Genomic DNA, 8,738 nt, shown 5'->3' on the forward strand with positions numbered 1-8,738 from the left:
TTGCAGCTGTAGAACCTTTTGAGGATCTCAGGACCCATGCCAACATTTTTTAGTTTCCTGAGGGGGAATAGTCTTTGTCGTGCCCTCTTCACGACTGTCTTGGTGTGCTTGGACCATTTGGACCAATATGGGCCAAGTGTGGAGGAACACATGATTTTGGTGACTGAGAGAGAAATGTTAAGGTTCAAGTGTTGTAATTGTGGGGGTTGAACAGGTGTAGAGAGAGACTAGAGAGGCTCATAGATCTAGAATCAGTCATGATGTATCATATGCAGAGGCTGTATGACAGAGTGGTGGAACCACAGTGAGGACTGATGGAGCTTCCATGGCTGGTCCTGACCTGTACGAAGTGGACCTAATGTCAGGGCTGTTGTTTCTGCTGCTCCTGGCCTGTACGAAGTGGACCTAATGTCAGGGCTGGTGTTTCTGCTGGTCCTGACCTGTACGAAGTGAACCTAATGTCAGGGCTGGTGTTTCTGCTGGTCCTGGCCTGTACGAAGTGGACCCAATGTCAGGGCTGGTGTTTCTGCTGTTCCTGGCCTGTACGAAGTGGACCCAATGTCAGGGCTGGTGTGTCTGCTGGTCCTGGCCTGTACGAAGTGGACCCAACGTCAGGGCTGGTGTTTCTGCTGGTCCTGGCCTGCACGAAGTGGACCCAACGTCAGGGCTGGTGTTTCTGCTGCTCCTGGCCTGTAGAAGTGGACCCAACGTCAGGGCTGGTGTTTCTGCTGGTCCTGGCCTGTACGAAGTGGACCCAATGTCAGGGCTGGTGTTTCTGCTGCTCCTGGCCTGTAGAAGTGGACCAAATGTCAGGGCTGGTGTTTCTGCTGCTCCTGGCCTGTACGAAGTGGACCCAATGTCAGGGCTGGTGTTTCTGCTGGTCCTGGCCTGTACGAAGTGGACCCAATGTCAGGGCTGGTGTTTCTGCTGTTCCTGGCCTGTACGAAGTGAACCCAATGTCAGGGCTGGTGTGTCTGCTGGTCCTTGCCTGTACGAAATGGACCCAATGTCAGGGCTGGTGTTTCTGCTGGTCCTGGCCTGTACGAAGTGGACCCAATGTCAGGGCTGGTGTTTCTGCTGCTCCTGGCCTGTAGAAGTGGACCCAATGTCAGGGCTGGTGTTTCTGCTGGTCCTGGCCTGTACGAAGTGGACCCAATGTCAGGGCTGGTGTTTCTTCTGCTCCTGGCCTGTAGAAGTGGACCCAATGTCAGGGCTGGTGTTTCTGCTGCTCCTGGCCTGTACGAAGTGGACCCAATGTCAGGGCTGGTGTTTCTGCTGGTCCTGGCCTGTACGAAGTGGACCCAATTCAGTATTGAATTAGTAGGGATGATATATTATATATATATATATATATATATATATATTTTTTTTCTTAGTACAGAATTTGTCAGACCACGATTAATTGTACACTCCAGCACAGTAGGTGGCGGCATGCACCTTCAACGTTAGTTTGCGGGCCGTGATATCATCAAAGAAGAAGAAGCACGAAGCGTCTACGTCATCTGAAGGCGATAGCTCTTCCTGTAGTAGCAACATGGCTAGCTGCCGTCCCCTGAAAGTATTGACACTTCTCAGCCTGTGTATTGTTCCTGGCGCGGTGGAAAGTAATAATATTGAGGTAAATATATAGCACCTTTATTTCTTAGCGATACTCGTTCAAAAATATTCGTTTCACCTTGCTGTTTAACCACTACTGCTTGCTAATCTAGTTAGCTAAATTAGCTAATGTTAATATCCCTGTCTGATCTTGTTCTGTCGTTTGTACATTATCTTGCGAGGCTAGCTAACTTGCTGTTTGCTACAAAGACTACATTTACTATGGTCCACTCTATATGTCCAGTCAGACTCTTCTTTAAACAGAGTAAGGAAATGTAGCTTTTTGGACCAAATCATCAGGGATGCACCAGAGATGATTTTGAGGAGATGTGTTAATGTGTACGTTGTGGATGGGCCGCACGGGGCATTCTGGGTAAACTCCGGGACCAACCCTGTTTGCTGGGTATGCTGCTGGCATTTTGAAGCATCATTTTATTCCTCACTTGTTGGTAACAATTGCTAATATTTTGGCCACTTTGTATTTGTAGTCAATTTCGTTCTGAAGTTATCGACAGTCGCATATAGAATCAAGATATTTAGACGATGTTTAGGGGAAATATTTTGTGAATAAATTGACTCGGAAATGAAAAAAAAATGAAAAAAGCATCCGGCGCCAGCCTGCCACCACTCTCCATACTCTATTTTTATACGTCCTTGTGTGCTGGTCAATACAATGGTACCCAACCTAACGAACTACCATTTCTTTTGAAATAATGCAGGCCAAAGCTGGTCAATTCTTCAGCAGTGGACACACAAACAACTGGGCAGTTTTGGTGAGTAATTATGCGCACACACACACTTCAATCGTAATGTTTTTTAATGAAGTGTCCAAGATGTTGAATTTTGTGCTTTCTCTATTAACATTTAATACAAAATTAACTTTGTCCTTTTCCTCTTAGGTGTGCACATCCAGATTCTGGTTCAACTATCGTCATGTGGCCAACACACTATCTGTGTACCGTAGTGTCAAGAGACTGGGCATCCCAGACAGGTAGCTAACCATACAATACCAGGCCAAGTATCACAATACCACGGGGGGGGGGGGGGGATCAGTGACCTAGCATCCTGTTCGCCCCGTCCCCCGGACACTTGTTCACATTTTCTAAACGTTCTCAAAAAACCTGTCACCGATATTCACACATTTACTCACTACAACACATAGTGAATTTAACTGGCTGATTTGCTCATCTTTGCAAAGGCCTCACTGTGATATAGATGGAGGAATGAGTATACACTACACAATGATCTGTATGTCAGTCAGGGGACAACACTACATACTGATCTGTATGTCAGTCAGGGGACAACACTACATAATGATCTGTATGTCAGTGTGTCAGTCAGGAGACAACACTACATACAATGATCACTACATGTATGTCAGTCAGGGGACAACACTACATCTTGATCTGTATGTCAGTCAGGGGACAACACTACATAATGATCTGTATGTCAGTCAGGGGACAACACTACATAATGATCTGTATGTCAGTCAGGGGACAACACTACATAATGATCTGTATGTCAGTCAGGGGACAACACTACATAATGATCTGTCAGGGGACAATGTCAGTCAGTCAGGGACAACACTACATAATGATCTGTATGTCAGTCAGGGGACAACACTACATACTGATCTGTATGTCAGTCAGGGGACAACACTACATAATGATCTGTATGGGGATCTGTATGTCATTGTGTCAGTCAGGGGACAACACTACATAATGATCTGTATGTCAGTCAGGGGACAACATAAACAGTCACACCTACTCGTATGTCAGTATGGGTCATATTGGGGACAACGCGTTCTGTCGTAATATGGGTCATATTGAACGCCTGCGGTGCTCCATTTTCCCTCCGACACTGAGGCTGCATGACAGTGACCTTTCAAAGTCTACTCAGACTGGTCTGTGCTCTTGCTGTAACAGGCAATTAAATTATACAATATATCAACGTTGCTCACTTTGCGCGCTGATCCAATGTAACAGTGGAGAAATGTAACAACTCTCCTCAAGGTCTGGGGCTGCATCACGGCTAAATTATATATATTTAAAACTGGTGGAGTTTTAGGCGCACGTGGAGAGCAGACGGAGCGAAGCAGGTGGTGAGTGATGTCTGGTTAGGGAATGCTGAGAGAAGCAGGTGAGTGATGTCTGGTTAGTGAATGCTGAGAGAAGCAGGTGAGTGATGTCTGGTTAGGGAATGCTGAGAGAAGCAGGTGAGTGAGGACTGGTTAGTGAATGTTGAGAGAAGCAGGTGAGTGATGTCTGGTTGGAATGCTGAGAGAAGCAGGGGTGAGCTGAATGTTGAGAAGCAGGTGAGTGATGTCTGGTTAGGGGATGCTGAGAGAAGCAGGTGAGTGAGGACTGGTTAGGGATGCTGAGAGAAGCAGGTGAGTGATGTCTGGTTAGGGAATGCTGGGAAGCAGTTGAGTGAGGACTGGTTAGTGAAGAGAAGCAGGTGAGTGATGTCTGGTTAGGGAATGCTGAGAGAAGCAGGTGAGTGATGACTGGTTAGGGAATGCTGAGAGAAGCAGGTGAGTGATGTCTGGTTATGCTGGGAAGCTGAGAGAAGCAGGTGAGTGATGTCTGGTGAGTGAGGACTGGTTAGGGAATGCTGAGAGAAGCAGGTGAGTGAGGACTGGTTAGGGGATGCTGAGAGAAGCAGGTGAGTGATGTCTGGTTGTGAATGCTAGCAGGAATGCTGAGAGAAGCAGGTGAGTGATGTCTGGTTGGTTAGGGAATGCTGAGAGAAGCAGGTGAGTGAGTGACTGGTTAGGGGAATGCTGAGAGAAGCAGGTGAGTGATGTCTGGTTAGGGAATGCTGAGAGAAGCAGGTGAGTGAGGACTGGTTAGGGAATGCTGAGAGAAGCAGGTGATGTCTGGTTGATGTCTGGTGAGTGATGTCTGGGGAATGCTGAGAGAAGCAGGTGAGTGATGTCTGGTTAGGGGATGCTGAGAGAAGCAGGTGAGTGATGTCTGGTTAGGGGATGCTGAGAGAAGCAGGTGAGTGATGTCTGGTTAGGGAATGCTGAGAGAAGCAGGTGAGTGATGTCTGGTTAGGGAATGCTGAGAGAAGCAGGTGAGTGATGTCTGGTTAGGGAATGCTGAGAGAAGCAGGTGAGTGATGTCTGGTTAGGGAATGCTGAGAGAAGCAGGTGAGTGATGTCTGGTTAGGGAATGCTGAGAGAAGCAGGTGAGTGATGTCTGGTTAGGGAATGCTGAGAGAAGCAGGTGATGTCTGATGTCTGGTTAGGGAATGCTGAGAGAAGCAGGTGAGTGATGTCTGGTTAGGGAATGCTGAGCAGAGTGATGTCTGGTTAGGGAATGCTGAGAGAAGCAGGTGAGTGATGTCTGGTTAGGGAATGCTGAGAGAAGCAGGTGAGTGATGTCTGGTTAGAATGTGAGAGAAGCAGGTGAGTGATGTCTGGTTAGGGAATGCTGAGAGAAGCAGGTGAGTGATGTCTGGTTAGGGAATGCTGAGAGAAGCAGTGTGAGTTGAATGTTGAGAGAAGCAGGTGATGCAATGCTGAGTAACAGCTGCCATATGCACGTGAAGAGGATACAGTATTGGCCCGGTGAATACAAGAGACTAGTGATGTCTGGTTAGTGATGAAATTCAACTGATGTTGTTATAAGCAGGTGAGTTTTAGGGAATGCTTCAGTGAGTGATGTCTGGTTAGATCGGTAGGGCTGGTGATGTCTGGTTAGGGAATTGAAATCAGTGAGACTGGTTAGGGAATTCTAAAATGGTACTAGTCTGTACCAGTTATGGACCACAGTGGTCTGTCTGTCTGACAGTGCTGCTCCACCACAGGGTCTGTCTGTCTGACAGTGCTGCTCCACCACAGGGTCTGTCTGTCTGACAGAGTGCTGCTCCACCACAGGGTCTGTCTGTCTGACAATGCTGCTCCACCACAGGGTCTGTCTGTGCTGACAGAGTGCTGCTAACAGCTGCCACAGGGTCTGTCTGTCGTTGACACTGATTGTATGCGTTTTCTAACAGGCACCAGTTTCAGGGTCTGTTGATTGTAATCTGACGGCTATTCTAAAATGGTGCTGTCTACCAGTTATGGACCACAGGGTCTGTCTGTCTGACAGAGTGCTGCTCCACCACAGGGTCTGTCTGTCTGACAGTGCTGCTCCACCACAGGGTCTGTCTGGTCTGTCTGTCTGACAGAGTGCTGCTCCACCACAGGGTCTGTCTGTCTGACAGAGTGCTGCTCCTCCACAGGGTCTGTCTGTCTGACAGTGCTGCTCCACCACAGGGGGTGACAGAGTGTCTGTCTGTCTGACAGAGTGCTGCTCCTCCACAGGGTCTGTCTGTCTGACAGAGTGCTGCTCCACCACATGGTCTGTCTGTCTGACAGAGTGCTGCTCCACCACAGGGTCTGTCTGTCTGACAGAGTGCTGCTCCACCACAGGGTCTGTCTGTCTGACAGTGCTGCTCCACCACAGGGTCTGTCTGTCTGTCTGACAGAGTGCTGCTCCTCCACAGGGTCTGTCTGTCTGACAGAGTGCTGCTCCACCACATGGTCTGTCTGTCTGACAGTGCTGCTCCACCACAGGGTCTGTCTGTCTGTCTGTCCACCACAGGGTCTGTCTGTCTGTCTGTCTGTCTGTCTGTCTGACAGAGTGCTGCTCCTCCACAGGTGACATACTCAGGTCAAAGATGGACATGTTATAACTGGTCCCTCCCTCTCTCTTTACTTCCTCCCTCCCTCTCTTTACTTCCCTCCTCCCTACTTCCCTCCTCCCTCTCTCTTTACTTCCTTCCCTCTCCTCCCTCCTCCCTTCTCTCCAGTCACATAGTTTTGATGCTGGCAGACGACATGGCGTGTAACCATAGAAACCCGAAGCCGGCCACGGTGTTCAGTCACAAGAACATGGAGCTCAACGTGTATGGAGATGACGTAGAGGTGGATTACCGTGGTTACGAGGTGAGTGTGTTGCCACTCACACCAAGCCCCCTCCCCTATGCCACTCACGCCAAGCCCCTCCCCCTTTGCCAATCACTGAATACAACTCCCCTTGCCGCTCACACCAAGCCCCTCCCTTTTTATTTGCAACTGTATTTTTTCCCAGGTGACCCTTCCCGTGTGCTCACGCCAAGGCTGCCCCTCCCCGGTTGCCGCTCTGACGCCAAGCAACATCCTCCCCTCACTGGTCACGCCAAGCCCCTCCCCCTTTGCCAATACAACTGAATACAACAGGTGTAGGTAGACCTCACAGTGAAATCTCTCTCTCTCTTTTTATTTTAAATAAAAAAAAAATTCCCAGGTGACACGTTGAGAACTTCCTTCGTGTGCTACGGGAAGGCTGCCACCCAGCACGCCACGGTCAAACGTCTCCTCTCTGACGACCACAGCAACATCCTCATCTACCTCACTGGTACACACACACACACTAGGCACACGCTACACACACACACACACACACACACACACACACTAGGCACACGCTACACACGCACACACACTAGGCACACGCACACACACACACACACACACACGGCACACGCACACACACACACACACACTAGGCACACGCTACACACACACACACACACACTAGGCACACGCTACACACGCACACACACACACACACTAGGCACACGCTACACACACACACACACACACTAGGCACACGCTACACACACACACACACACTAGGCACACGCTACACACACACACACACTAGGCACACGCTACACACACACACACACACACTAGGCACACGCTACACACACACACACACACTAGGCACACGCTACACACACACACACACACACTAGGCACACACACACACACACACACACACACTAGGCACACGCTACACACACACACACACACTAGGCACACGCTACACACACACACACACACACTAGGCACACGCTACACACACACACACACACTAGGCACACGCTACACACACACACACACTAGGCACACGCTACACACACACACACACACACTAGGCACACGCTACACACACACACAGGCACACTACACACACACACACACTAGGCACACGCACACACACACACACACACTAGGCACACGCTACACACACACACACACACTAGGCACACGCTACACACACACACACACTAGGCACACGCTACACACACACACACACTAGGCACACGCTACACACACACACACACACACACTAGGCACACGCTACACACACACACACACTAGGCACACGCTACACACACACACACACACTAGGCACACGCTACACACACACACACACACTAGGCACACGCTACACACACACACACACACGCTAGGCACACGCTACACACACACACACACACTAGGCACACGCTACACACACACACACACGCTAGGCACACGCTACACACACACACACACACACTAGGCACACGCTACACACACACACACACGCTAGGCACACGCTACACACACACACACACACTAGGCACACGCTACACACACACACACACACACTAGGCACACGCTACACACACACACACACACGCTAGGCACACGCTACACACACACACACACACACACACGCTAGGCACACGCTACACACACACACACACACTAGGCACACGCTACACACACACACACACGCTAGGCACACGCTACACACACACACACACACTAGGCACACGCGCTAGGCACACACACACACACACACTAGGCACACGCTACACACACACACACACACTAGGCACACGCTACACACACACACACACACTAGGCACACGCTACACACACACACACACACTAGGCACACGCTACACACACACACACGCACTAGGCACACGCTACACACACACACACACACTAGGCACACGCTACACACACACACACACACTAGGCACACGCTACACACACACACACACACTAGGCACACGCACACACACACACACACACTAGGCACACGCTACACACACACACACACACACTAGGCACACGCTAGGCACACACACACACACACACTAGGCACACGCTACACACACACACACACACTAGGCACACGCTACACACACACACACACACTAGGCACACGCTACACACACACACACACACACACACACACACACTAGGCACACGCTCGCACACACACACACACACACACACACACACACTAGGCACACGCTACACACAC

General features: G+C 49.9%; 1 pseudogene; it reads left to right on the forward strand.

Annotated features, from left to right (window-relative positions):
• Positions 1-508: 508 nt before the first annotated feature.
• LOC135518577 (GPI-anchor transamidase-like) overlaps positions 509-8,738 on the forward strand; it is a 41,990-nt pseudogene continuing 33,760 nt past the window's right edge.

This window comes from Oncorhynchus masou, chromosome 3, assembly GCF_036934945.1.
Source record: "Oncorhynchus masou masou isolate Uvic2021 chromosome 3, UVic_Omas_1.1, whole genome shotgun sequence".
Lineage (NCBI taxonomy): Eukaryota > Metazoa > Chordata > Actinopteri > Salmoniformes > Salmonidae > Oncorhynchus > Oncorhynchus masou.